Raw genomic sequence first — 13,316 nt, forward strand, 5'->3', positions numbered from 1 at the left:
TCATTAACATTTAAAAATCAGCATTCATATGGAATCCAGATGACCTTTCCTTTATGGGAAACTGAGGCATTGTGTCATGTATAAATGATAAAAAGATGAATATGGGCACTCTCCTTGTCTCACTGTCAGAGAACTAGCAGTGCACTACATAAGAATTTATCCCTGAAAATCATCCCCAAAGTTAAGGACAACCATTTAGCTCATGTTTCATCAAAAGTGCAGCCATCAAACCAGAGTTAACAAGACCAATCTTCACTAAACAGTTATATTTTTCATTGAATAAAACATATGCTTTTATATGTGTGTCTATGACTTTATTCAGTAGTATCATCTACATATTTAAATAACTTTCTCAAACTGATCCCCCCTAAAAAGATGATAAATTACAAGGAATATGAAGGAGAGATGATTTTTTATAGATGAAAATTAAAATAAACTTAGGGAAGTAGAAATAAGAGATTATGGACAGTTAGGATGCACCCTAAAACTATTTGCTGAGAAAGGACAAAGTAAACAGCATTTCCTTCCTACTGTGTCTAAAAATATTGTTTTGAAAAACTGTCTCTGTCAATATCACATCACGAGTTTTAGTCCCAACCTGCGGTATGGTACCAACTTCTCTGTCCTTTGCTGAAGAAGACCAGGCATAATTCAACAAATAAGGTATAACATAATGGATATGTTTCAATTTATTTATTTTATCTAATGAAACTTTACAGATGGATAAAGTGCCCCAGGTTATTGAAGTATCTTGTCCAAAGTCACACATCTAGAGGAATGGGGAGTTAATATCCAAACTCAGGACTATGGACATCCAAATATTATGTTCACTCCACTTTGTGTTAGATTCTTCATCTGCAATGCCACTGAAGATTCACAGTATTGGCATTGTTTTAGATCTCTGTCTGGATGCTTTTAAAGAATGCATATAAATCTTACCACATGATGGATTCTGACAACCCTACAATATTCTGTTATGCTAAAACTGATTTAAAAAAATAAAAAGCATTGTCAGCAGTAGCTTAAGAAATGCTCACATATTCATATATGACAAAGTGAAATCCATTGTCATATACCAGTTCAGGCACAGATAACATAAAAGCAGGAGAAATGGAATGTTTAATAAGTTACTGTGAGGATGGGACAAGATTCCTCTCCCAATTATATTTACAATACTGACTTGCGTTTATAATGTATAAACATGTTATTAATTTAAACTGATTTTTACCCATGAGAAGATCTGTTTTGGTAGTTTTAAATATTTATCCTCCTGAAATATAGATTTTACATCTGTCCCAATGAGTAATGTGTCTCAAAATATAATCACTATTGTAATATCTTATTATTAAAAGTGTTTCTCAAAGCTGAGTTTTTGGTATTTTAGCTAAAGCCAAATATTTTGTTGTGTGAAATTTTCCTGTGCACTATAAGACTTTTAGAACCACTATATAATAAATGTGACTAGGCGTCACTGTGGCAATTAAAATGTGTGTTAGTCATGTTCAATTTTGTGACCCCATGGATTCTATAACCTGCCAGGCTCCTCTGACCATGGAATTCTCCAGGCAAGAATACTGGAGTGGGTTGCCATGCCCTCCTCCAGGGGATCTTCCTGATCCAGGGATCAAACCCTGGTCTCCTGCATTGCAGGCAGATTCCTTACCATCTGAGCCAACACAGAAGTCCCTAACATAACAGTAGATGCTGGGCTTTATAACATGCACAGTAAAGGAAAACTGAAGAGATACAGTTGCTAGTTGTACTCATTCTTGGGACAGGAGGGTAGAAGTAGAGGAGACTTTTTTGGCCTTTCATGGAAAGGATGCAGAGTAGAAACAACCACAAACCCTTTGAGTACTTCCTTAAAAGGTGCAGAGAGGAAGGTTTCCCTGAGTAGATTTGAACCCCCCAACCTTTTGGTTAGCAACTAAATGCTCCAACAGACTGTGCCACAGAGGTACATGCAATTACAAAATTAATGCCCAAATAAGAACAGAGGAAAAACTGTAACAACATCAAAGATGGGTTATTCATACTGTCCAAAATGAGTTATGGGTTTATAGTTTTCAATATATAACTCTTCTATTGTATATTTGTAAAACTTCTTACGATTAAAGGTTTAAAAATGTCACCTTCTATTTGTAAATCTGGTTAGGTAAGCAGCAACATTTCTCTTTGACAACTACTGTATTCATGTAAGAATTGACCTTTTCACAAGGGAATATTTTTATTAGAGTAATATAGAAATTTTTTTGATTTATGTATGTAATTCACTAAACGCTATGGTAAAGTAATGACATTTCTTTTCTGACTCATCTCATCTTTGAAACAACAATGATGACATTTCTTTAAACTTGATTTGGCGTAAACATTATTATCCAAAACCCTTCCATATTAGAAACTGGTTATCAATGAGCAATTATAAAGTCAATTCAAATATGAACTTAGTAAATATTAAATACTCAAAACCTTACACAATTAATTGCTGTGTTCCCAGTAGTCAAGCCATTCAAACTCCCATTATCATTGATTCATATTGCTTATATTGAATAACCAACTTATTAATAGTTTTGTGGTCAATTAAGATAATAATTAACTCATTCTATTTTGTCCCTCAGGCCTTCAAGAATGTTTTCCTAAATCTTTCTTTATTCTTCATGATATCTTGATCAAATCCGATAACTTTTTGAGCCAATTTGAATTAGAACTGTCTTAACATTTTAAAGTGCAACTTAAACCAAGAAAAAAAGATTAAGGCCAAATTATAAAAATCGAGAATAAAGGAGAAGTAAAATACCATAAGTGAAATTCATATTATAAAATAATATTTTAAATTTATTCCAAAAGTTCAGTCAACATAGATAAACTGGACAAATTCCTAGAAAGACATATATTGTCACATATGTGCGTGCTAAGTCACTTCAGTCATGTTTGACTCTGACACCTTATGCACTGTAGCCCTCCAGGCTCCTCTGTCCTTGATATTCTCCAGGCAAGAATACTGGAGTGAGTTTCCATGCCCTCCTCCAGGGAATCTTCCCGACCCAGGAATTAAACCCATATCTCTTATGTCTTCTCCATTGCCTGGCAAGTTCTTTGTCACTAGCCTCAAAATGAACTAGAAAATCTTAATAGATCTAAGGCAAGTGGGAAAAATTAAGCATTAATAAAAAATCTCCAAACCAAGAAAAAGTCATGGCCACAAGGCTTCACTGGGAAAGTGTAGAACTATTTATAGACTGCTGCTGCTGCTGCTGCTGCTGCTAAGTCGCTTCAGTCATGTCCAACTCTGTGCGATCCTATAGACAGCAGCCCACTAGGCTCCTCTGTCCCTGGGATTCTCCAGGCAAGAATACTAGAGTGGGTTGCCATTTCCTTCTCCAATGCATGAAAGTGAAAGTGAAGTTCCTTAGTCGAGCCTGACTCTTAGCGACCCCATGGACTGCAGCCTACCAGGCTCCACTGTCCATGAGATTTCCCAGCCAAGAGTACTGGAGTGGGTTGCCATTGCCTTCGCCAATTTATAACAATAACAAACACCCTCTTCCAACAACACAAGACTCTATACATGGACATCACCAGATGGTCAACACTGAAATCAGATTGATTATATTCTTTGCAGCCAAAGATGGAGAAGCTCTATACAGTCAGCAAAAACAAGACCGGGAGCTAACTGTGGTTCAGACCATGAACTCCTTATTGCCAAATTCAGACTTAAATTGAAGAAAGTAGGGAAAACCACTAGACCATTCAGGAATGACCTAAATCAAATCCCTTATGGTTATACAGTGGAAGTGAGAAATAGATTTAAGGGCCTAGATCTGATAGATAGAGTGCCTGATGAACTATGGAATGAGGTTCATGACATTGTACAGGAGACAGGGATCAAGACCATTCCCACAGAAAAGAAATGCAAAAAAGCAAACTGGCTGTCTGGGGAGGCCTTACAAATAGCTGTGCAAAGAAGAGAAGAGAAAAGCAAAGGAGAAAAGGAAAGATATAAACATCTGAATGCAGAGTTCCAAAGAATAGCAAGAAGAGATAAGAAAGCCTTCTTCAGTGATCAATGCAAAGAAATAGAGGAAAACAACAGAGTGGGAGAGACTAGGGATCTCTTCAAGAAAATCAGAGATACCAAAAGAACATTTCATGTAAAGATGGGCTCGATAAAGGACAGAAATGGTATGGACCTAACAGAAGCAGAAGATATTAAGAAGAGATGGCAAGAATACACAGAAGAACTGTACAAAAAAGATCTTCACGACCCAGGTAATCATGATGCTGTGATCACTGACCTAGAGCCAGACATCCTGGAATGTGAAGTCAAGTGGGCCTTAGAAAGCATCACTACGAACAAAGCTAGTGGAGTTGATGGAATTCCAGTTGAGCTATTCCAAATCCTGAAAGATGATGCTGTGAAAGTGCTGCACTCAATATGCCAGCAAATTTGGAAAACTCAGCAGTAGCCACAGGACTGGAAAAGGTCAGTTTTCATTCCAATCCCAAGGAAAGGCAACTCCAAAGAATGTTCAAACTACTGCACAATTGCTCTCATCTCACAAGCTAGTAAAGTAATGCTCAAAATTCTCCAAGCCAGGTTTCAGCAATATGTGAACCGTGAACTTCCTGATGTTCAAGCTGGTTTTAGAAAAGGCAGAGGAATCAGAGATCAAATTGCCAACATCCACTGGATCAAAGAAAAAGCAATATCAGATCAGATCAGATCAGTCGCTCAGTCGTGTCTGACTCTTTGTGACCCCATGAATCGCAGCATGCCATGCCTCCCTGTCCATCACCGACTCCCGGAGTTCACTCAGACTCACGTCCATCGAGTCAGCGATGCCATCCAGCCATCTCATTCTCTGTCATCCCCTTCTCCTTCTGCCCCCAATCCCTCCCAGCATCAGAGTCTTTTCCAATGAGTCAACTCTTCGCATGAGGTGGCCAAAGTACTGGAATTTCAGCTTTAGCATCATTCCTTCCAAAGAAATCCCAGGGCTGATCTCCTTCAGAATGGACTGGTTGTATCTCCTTGCTTTGGCATAGTCAATAAAACAGAAATAGATATTTTTCTGGAATTCTCTTGCTTTTTTCTATGATCCAGCGGATGTTGGCAATTTGATCTCTGGTTCCTCTGCCTTTTCTAAAACCAGCTTGAACATCAGGAAGTTCACGGTTCACATATTGCTGAAACCTGGCTTGGAGAATTTTGAGCATTACTTTACTAGCTTGTGAGATGAGAGCAATTGTGCAGTAGTTTGAACATTCTTTGGAATTGCCTTTAATTGGGATTGGAATGAAAATGACCTTTTCCAGTCCTGTGGCCACTGCTGAGTTTTCCAAATTTGCTGGCATATTGAGTGCAGCACTTTCACAGCATCATCTTTCAGAATTTGGAATAGCTCAACTGGAATTCCATCAACTCCACTAGCTTTGTTCGTAGTGATGCTTTCTAAGGCCCACTTGACTTCATATTCCAGGATGTCTGGCTCTAGGTCAGTGATCACAGCATCATGATTACCTGGGTCGTGAAGATCTTTTTTGTACAGTTCTTCTGTGTATTCTTGCCATCTCTTCTTAATATCTTCTGCTTCTGTTAGGTCCATACCATTTCTGTCCTTTATCGAGCCCATCTTTGCATGAAATGTTCTTTTGGTATCTCTGATTTTCTTGAAGAGATCCCTAGTCTCTCCCACTCTGTTGTTTTCCTCTATTTCTTTGCATTGATCACTGAAGAAGGCTTTCTTATCTCTTCTTGCTATTCTTTGGAACTCTGCATTCAGATGTTTATATCTTTCCTTTTCTCCTTTGCTTTTCTCTTCTCTTCTTTGCACAGCTATTTGTAAGGCCTCCCCAGACAGCCAGTTTGCTTTTTTGCATTTCTTTTCTGTGGGAATGGTCTTGATCCCTGTCTCCTGTACAATGTCATGAACCTCATTCCATAGTTCATCAGGCACTCTATCTATCAGATCTAGGCCCTTAAATCTATTTCTCACTTCCACTGTATAATCATAAGGGATTTAAGTTCCAGAAAAACATCTATTTCTGCTTTATTGACTATGCCAAAGCCTTTGACTGTGTGGATCACAATAAACTGTGGAAAATTCTGAAAGAGATGGGAATACCAGACCACTTGATCTGCCTCTTAAGAAATTTGTATGCAGGTCAGGAAGCAACAGTTAGAACTGGACATGGAACAACAGACTGGTTCCAAATAGGAAAAGGAGTTTGTCAAGGCTGTATATTGTCACCCTGTTTATTTAACTTATATGCAGAGTACATCATGAGAAACGCTGGACTGGAAGAAACACAAGCTGGAATCAAGATTGCCAGGAGAAATATCAATAACCTCAGATATGCAGATGACACCACCCTTATGGCAGAAAGTGAAGAGGAACTCAAAAGCCTCTTGATGAAAGTGAAAGTAGAGAGTGGAAAAGTTGGCTTAAAGCTCAACATTCAGAAAATGAAGAGCATGGCATCCGGTCCCACCACTTCATGGGAAATAGATGGGGAAACAGTGGAAACAGTGTCAGACTTTATTTTTCTGGGCTCCAAAATCACTACAGATGGTGACTGCAGCCATTAAATTAAAAGACGCTTACTCCTTGGAAGGAAAGTTATGACCAGCCTAGATAGCATATTCAAAAGCAGAGACATTACTTTGCTCACAAAGGTTCGTCTAGTCAAGGCTATGGTTTTTCCTGTTGTCATGTATGGATGTGAGAGTTGGACTGTGAAGAAGGCTGAGCACCGAAGAATTGATGGGTTTGAACTGGGGTGTTGGAGAAGACTCTTGAGAGTCCCTTGGACTGCAAGGAGGTCCAACCAGTCCTTTCTGAAGGAGATCAGCCCTGGGATTTCTTTGGAAGGAATGATGCTAAAGCTGAAACTCCAGTACTTTGGCCACCTCATGCGAAGAGTTGACTCATTGGAAAAGACTCTGATGCTGGGAGGGATTGGGGGCAGGAGGAGAAGGGGACGACAGAGGATGAGATGGCTGGATGGCATCGCTGACTCGATGGACGTGAGTCTCAGTGAACTCCGGGAGTTGGTGATGGACAGAGAGGCCTGGCGTGCTGGGATTCATGGGGTCGTTAAGAGTCAGACACAACTGAGCGACTGATCTGATCTGATCTCCAATGTATAGACTACATAATATCAATTCTTCATAAACTCCTTCAGAAAATAGAGGAGAAAACACTTTCCAGTTTATTCTTTGTACCAAAAGTCAATCAAAAATATCCGGGAAAAAAAAAAGCATGGATTAACCTCATAAACACAGATACAAAAATTGCTTAAAAATATATTAGCAGTCAAATCCAGAAGTATATTATAAAGCTAATATATAATGACCAAATATCATTTATCCTAGGGATGTAAGGTTAGTTTAACATCTAATAGTATTATAATCACGGAGAAGGCAATAGCACCCCACTCCAGTACTCTTGCCTATAAAATCCCATGGGTGGAGGAGCCTGGTAGGCTGCAGTCTGTGGGGTCACTAAGAGTCAGTCATGCCTGAGCGACTTCACTTTCATTTTTCACTTTTCACTTTCATGCATTGGAGAAGTAAATGGCAACCCACTCCAGTGTTCTTGCCTGGAGAATCCCAGGGATGGGGGAGCCTGGTGGGCTGCCGTGTATGGGGTCGCACAGAGTCGGACAGGACTGAAGTGACTTAGCAGCAGTATTATAATCAATGTGATATATCATATTAATAGAAGAAAGCATTGCATAAGCATTTTGATAGACTCAGCATTAGCATTTGACAAAATCTCATCCATTCATGATTAAAAAAAAAGAAAAAGGCCCTCAATGAATAATGAATAGAAGGCAACATCCTCAATTTGACGTAGCCTATCTATGCTAAAGAAGCCCATAGCCAGCATTATATTCAATCGTGAGAGACCACATATTTTCTTTCTAATATTGAGCTTATGGCAAGAGTGTATGTTCTTACCACATATTAACCATTGCACTTGAGGATTTATTTAGTGCAACCAAGTAAAAATAAAATTAGGGTTCAGGATGGGGAACACATGTACACCCGTGGCAGATGCATGTTGATGTATGGCAAAACAAATACAATATTGTAAATTTAAAAAGAAATAAATAAATAAAAAATAAAGAACATACAAAAAAAATTTTTTTAATTTAAAAGTATTCAGATTGAAAAGAAAAAAAAATTTATCAAAAAATGTCAAGACCCTGTAGGTTGGAAACCCTAAAATATCCACAAAGAAAGTTATAGGTATAATCAGGGGAGTACATCAAGAACAAAATTAAAAATGACTATTGTATATCTAATATATTAGAAAAAAAAAAAACAGAAAAAAAAGAACTGACAAAAAATTCAAGTCACAATAGAGTCAAAGATAGTAAAATATTTAGGAATAAACTTATCAAAATAAAGGTAGGAATTATAAACAGAAATTGACAAATCATTTCTCAGAGAAATAAAAGGGATTCCTGATAGAAAGGACTGCTGGTAGAAATATAAAGCTGTAAAGTCACTTTAGAAAATAGGTTGGAACTTTCTTTAAACACTGACATGTGAAGTAAGATTCTCTCAGTTGTGACTCTTTGTGACCCCCATGGTCTATACAGTCCATGGAATTCTCCAGGCCAGAATACTAGAGTGGGTAGCCTTTCCCTTCACCAGGGGATCTTCCCAACCCAGGCATTGAACCCAGGTCTCCCGCATTGCAGGCGGATTCTTTACCATCTGAGCCACAAAGGAAGCTCAAGAATTAAACACTGAATGTGAATTTATAAGCCAACAATTCCACTACCAGATGTCTACCTAAGAGAATGAAAGAAACATCCACAGAAAACCTGTATGCATATGTTCATGGAGGTATTATGCATACGGCCTCAAACTGGGAACAATTCAAATGTCTATCTTTTGGTGAATAGATTAACAGTAGCCTATTCATACTATAAAATTATATAATAAAAACAGGAAACAAAACAGTGATATGTGCTTAAACAACATGAATGAACCTCCAACATTTATGCTTTATTGATAAGACTAACAGCACTTACTGTTTTTGTTTTAGTCTCTAAGTTGTGTCCAACTCTTTTGCAACATGATGGACTATAGCCCTTCAGGCTCCTCTGTTCATGGAATTTTCCAGGCAAGAGTCCTGGAGTGGGTTGTTATTTCCTTCTCAAGGGGATCTTTCTGACCCAGGGATTGAACGGGCATCTCCTGCATTGGTGGCAGTTTCTTTACCACTGAGCATCCGGGGAAGATCAATACCACTCCTTGAAATTGTGAATCACTCAGTCATGTCTAACTCTTTGTGACCCTATGATCTGTAGTCTGCCAGGGTCCTCTGTCCATAGGATTTTCCAGGCAAGAATCCTGGAGTGGGTTGCCATGCTCTTCTCCATGGGGTGGGAACCTTCCTGATGCAGGGATAGAACCCAGGTTTCCTGCATTGCAGGCAGATTCATTACCATCTGGACCACCAGGGATTCCCCTCTTACTTGGAGCTTATTTAGCTGCAGAAAGCAAAAAGTTTCAGAGACTTTGGGCTTCTGACACATAAGAGCTTCCCAGAGATTCCAGCCCTCAGCTGTCAAGTCTTCTAAACTTCCTGGGGGCAGATATTAAGACATACTCTTTTAGAATTCATTAAGGGCTTCCCTGGTAGCTCAGATGGGTAAAGACTTTATCTGCCTGCAAATCAGGAGACCTGTGTTTGATCCCTGAGTTAGGAAGACCCCCTGGAGAAGGAAATGGCAACCCACTCCAATATTAATGCCTGAAGAATTCCATGGACAGAGAAGCCTGACAGGCCACAGTTCATGGGTGGCAAAAAGGCGGACACTTCTAGGAGACTTTCACGTTTTAGAATTCCTGACCCCAAAATGTTCTATCATGATCTATTATGCAGCCATAGGTGACCAATTCCAATGATAAGAAATATCAAAAGGCATATTAAAAGGAAATAAGCTTTTCAACTAGGGTTACTAGGCCTAGGGTTACTAGGCCACTGCAGGGCACAGTGGCCATGGTGTTGGAAATGGTATTCATTTCCAGAAGTCTTGTAGGAGCTTTCCTCCAGAGTGTTGTTTTTGGGTGGGGGGAGCTCCCACTTGGTCCCAGGTCTGCAGACACATCAAGCAAGGCTTCTGCTTCCATGGAGTTGGATGCAGTTATCAATTTCCACACTCACCAGGCCTCCTGGAGTGGATTCACCATCCTTCAGAGCCATATGTCACTCTGTCCTGACTCACAGGGGCTCTAAGCCCACCAACTTTAGTCAGGCTGGGCGAGCCCCTGCTGGGATATGGAGCCTGGCCTGGGCGATTGGCCAGCAAGGCTAAGGAAGTTGGTGAGAGTTTCTGAAGGTCTCTTTCCCCATCATCTGCTGCGGGAGATCACAGCTACTCTCAGGACTCTCAGGTCAAGTCAGCGTCTGGCATCACTTCAAAACCCAGACTTTGAGAGCAAGCAGGACAGTAGAGGCATCATATGTGACATCAGTATGGACAAGGTGTGGTCAAGCCAGAGGCCACGCAGATCATCGACTTCCTGTCCATCTATACACTCGCCTACTTCTTGGGGTGCTGGTGTCTATAGCAGGCAACCTGTCAGGTCTTCCCTCTGAATTTCATTATGCCTGTTCCCAGCGTCTGATACATTCCAGCTAAATCACACCCCACATATTCTATGTGAACACAGAGGCTGAGAAGGAGCAACTCATCAGGAGATCCAAGGCCCAGATCAGCAGGACGGGATGCCAATAAAGCTTGTTTTGTTGGGGTATTGGTTAGTCACTATGTCTGACTCTTTGTGACCCCATGGACTGTAGCCCACCAGGCTCCTCTGTCCATGGGATTTTCCAAGGCAAGAACACTGGAGTGGGTTGCCATTTCCTCCTCCAGGGGATCTTCCTGACCCAGGGATTGAACTCACATCTCAAGCTACTCACAAATTATTCATTAATTGTGTATATATTCAAATGTTCTAGAGGGTATGGTAAGCCATATATATCAAAGATGTATAAGATAAAGTCCTGGCTACTAAGAAGTTCACATCTGAGAGGATCCCTATGCAAATAGGTGAAATACAATATAGTTCATAATGCCAATAAAGTAACATTGACAATGCAAAAATATTTTCAATGTAAAAATACTATTTTTGAATTCCAATTTTGATAGGTGAAGTTAAAACTTTTCTGTACATATCTAAAATATCATTTTATTCAAATTTCGACCTTTAGGTGACAAGCTCATTATGTAATTTTAGTTTCCAGAGAAAAATCAGATGCTAATTAAGGAAACAAAAGCCTGACACAGTTGTGTATGTGATTCTGATAGAGCAGTTTTACTGGTTTAAGCTACTCCTAAGTTAGCTTGATTACAGTAGGGTACTCATAAGCAGTTGAAAACTTACAATAAAATATAAATTATCACAACAAATTTGGATTCTATTTTATTTACACATCATACAATTGTGAGAAAATTGGTATTATTTCTAAACTAAATGCATGAGTATATTGGCATTAATAATTATTATCATCGTGTATACAACACATTGGAGGCTTTATGAAATGGTTGAATATTTATAAGTAATTTATTAAATTATGTATTATTTGTCTGTATTACACATACTACAGAAATGTTGTCAATACTGGTATAAATCAAAGTTACCTTTCTTCGAGAATACAAAATATTGATAGTTTCATATGCTGCTTAGGGAAAAAGGAAAATGTTAAATGGTAGATAAACTACCTAGACTCATAAATGTAAAGTAAGGCTCTCATGGAGAGTAAAAGAAAGGCAATTAGAGGAAAAAAGCTATAGCTTCAAGCCAGAACTGAAACCAATGGTTTTATTCAGCCTTCAAACGTCAGCTAGGCTCTCTGAGTAAGTACATGTCTTCATAACAGTACATGTCTTCATAGCAACATTAAGCTGCTTTATTTCCCAAGTCCGTGTTAATATTTAAAACACTAGAGAATTTGGCATTTGGTTTCAACATCAGTATCCATCCAGTGACCTGGGTATTATTTTTAAGGTGGAGATTTCTTGGCAATAATCCCAGAAATTCTGATTCAGTATGTCTTGAACGGGGTCCAGGAACACTCTAACAGTTGACTCTGATGCAGGTGAGAGTTGAGAAGTTGAAGAACAGTTGTAGAAATGAAAGGGCCAACCTGCACATTTACTCTCAATAAACGTACACATGACGTCAACACTCACAACAAAAGACTAACCAAATTAGAAAGAAATGTCTCCTGCTCAAACACTGCAGAGAATCCAGTCACCCCTGTTGCTTGATTCTTGTGACATAAACCTCAGTTGATACACTATAACCCATACAGTGCTGATTTATAGAAAATGCGGGTCCCTTGTGTAACTACCTTGGGGAATTTGGAGAAGTGAAATATGCCTCTCCGGATATATGCTGAGCTAGAAACATAGTTTTGATGGAAACAACAGAAAATAGGATGGACTCAAAACACACCTAAAAACTTCTCAGTTTCTCTATGTGCATTTAAGGCTCTGTTTGACAAGGCCTCTGACTTTCTTTTCTTTCTTTTTCTAAAAAATGGAGATATTAATAACTGACATATGGTGGTGGTAGTTTAGTTACTAAGTCATGTCTCTGTGACCCAATGGACTGTAGCCTGCCAGGCTCCTTTTTCCATGGAATTCTCCAGCAAGAATACTGGAAAGTATTGCCCTTTCCTTCTCTGGGGGATCTTCCTGACCCAGCGATTAAACCCACATCTCCAGCTTGGCAGGAAGATTCTTTGAGCCACCTGGGGAGCCCATAAATGGCATATAACATTATATTAATTTAGTTGTACAACACAATGATCTGATATTTGTATTGATTTTGAAATGGTTGCTTAAAGCAAAAGCACAGGTGTGCATAATGATGAATGTGATCAAAACATACAGACTTCCAGTTATAAATAAATCAGTCCTAGGGATGGAATGCACAGCATGGTGACTGCAGCTGACAATAGAATACTCTATATGATAAAGTCTTTCAGAGAGGAGAGCTCAGGCTTCCTTTCTGAATGTATTTTCTTTACCCTCCTGTCCACACTCTGGACACCCACTGTACTACCCTACTTGTAATTTTTTATCCAAACATGAGATTTGATACCATTCTGTCTTTGCTAAAGATGTTTTCTCCACCTAGAACTCCCTCCTCTCCACCTTTTTCATATCTTCTCCATCTTTTAAAGACTTAGCTCAAATGATAATTCCTATGATGTGACATACTATGCTTATGCTTTTAAGTTTTTTATTTTAAAAAAATAAAACATTATTTTTAATAATACAAA

At 39.0% G+C, this 13,316-nt stretch overlaps 1 protein-coding gene across 2 annotated transcripts in view; it reads right to left on the minus strand.

Annotated features, from left to right (window-relative positions):
* CDH12 (cadherin 12) overlaps nucleotides 1-13,316 on the minus strand; it is a 1,181,755-nt gene that overhangs the window by 12,227 nt on the left and 1,156,212 nt on the right. The window lies entirely within an intron of this gene.

The sequence above is a fragment of the Bos grunniens genome, chromosome 20 (genome assembly GCF_055505025.1).
Source record: "Bos grunniens cultivar Pamir isolate PY7600 chromosome 20, Bosgru_T2T1.0, whole genome shotgun sequence".
NCBI classification, from domain to species: Eukaryota; Metazoa; Chordata; class Mammalia; order Artiodactyla; family Bovidae; genus Bos; species Bos grunniens.